Source organism: Oncorhynchus tshawytscha, unplaced genomic scaffold (assembly GCF_018296145.1).
Source record: "Oncorhynchus tshawytscha isolate Ot180627B unplaced genomic scaffold, Otsh_v2.0 Un_contig_2380_pilon_pilon, whole genome shotgun sequence".
In the NCBI taxonomy this organism is placed as follows: domain Eukaryota; kingdom Metazoa; phylum Chordata; class Actinopteri; order Salmoniformes; family Salmonidae; genus Oncorhynchus; species Oncorhynchus tshawytscha.
In genome coordinates this window covers 263,168-264,222 of record NW_024609626.1, presented here as the reverse complement: position 1 = coordinate 264,222, position 1,055 = coordinate 263,168, and the positions used below count along the sequence as shown (strand labels likewise).

At 41.0% G+C, this 1,055-nt stretch overlaps 1 non-coding gene across 1 annotated transcript; it reads right to left on the bottom strand.

Moving 5' to 3' along the window:
• Positions 1 to 375: 375 nt before the first annotated feature.
• trnai-uau lies at positions 376 to 469 on the bottom strand. The gene is made up of 2 exons: positions 432 to 469; positions 376 to 411 (listed from the first exon to the last, which is right to left on the bottom strand). It is a non-coding gene; the product is annotated as a tRNA-Ile (tRNA).
• Between the last annotated feature and the right edge of the window lie 586 nt (positions 470 to 1,055).

Genomic DNA, 1,055 nt, shown 5'->3' with positions numbered 1-1,055 from the left:
CCCAGGGTCTGTCGCAGAGAAATGTCTTTGTATTGTATGTCTATGTATTATTTATAGTCTTTCCTACAATGTTATGTTATAAACATTACTGCTTATTAAAGGTTGTAATGATGTACAACTGTAGGCCTCCAATGTTTTTACATAAAACAGTCGTGATGCATGTTTAAATATTTGTCACATTTGGTAATTAATTCTAACATGTCTTAAAAAAAGTTTGTACTAAAAATTTTGGAATTAAATAAAAGGAATTTAGCTGTGCCTGCACTCTGACCTGTTATCTCAATGACATACTTATGAAATGTCCTCCTAAATGGATTGAAAAATGCTCCTTTTCTGGACAATAAATAGACAGGCAGAGGGTTCAAGAAAAGTGCATGCTCCTGGTGAGGCTCAAACTCACAACCTCAGCATTGCTTCACTGCATACTGCTGTATAAGTACCACGCGCTAACCGATTGCGCCACAGGAGCCTGATACACTGATTACCAATGTTTGTGTGTGTGGGGGGTAAAAATGTTGAATTATAACATTGCCCAGGCATACACACTCAGAGCACTTTATCTCTGTAGAAGATCGTTTGAAACCAAGGTTTGCACTAAGGTTTGCACTATCATGCATACAGCATGTCCAGATATCTGCTGACCCCCCCGGGGTTAAACATTGATATCTCTAATCAGCGCCCGATGCCCCCACCCCGGGGTTAAACATTATCTCTAATCAGCGCCCGGTGCCCCCACCCCAGGGTTAAACATTATCTCTAATCAGCGCCCGGTGCCCCCACCCCGGGGTTAAACATTGATATTTCTAATCAGCGCCCGATGCCCCCCACCCCAGGGTTAAACATTGATATCTCTAATCAGCGCCCGGTGCCCCCCATCAAGATTATGATGTTGATGTGATTTTTAATTCATCTCTCAATTTAGGATAATACTGTTTATTTTATACTTTACTTCAATTGTATTAATTATCATGTCTCATACCCGGCTCATACACTACCAAGCCATGCAAACAGCTATGGAATTGACCCAGAACAGGTGTGTGTCTTTTTTGGATCAA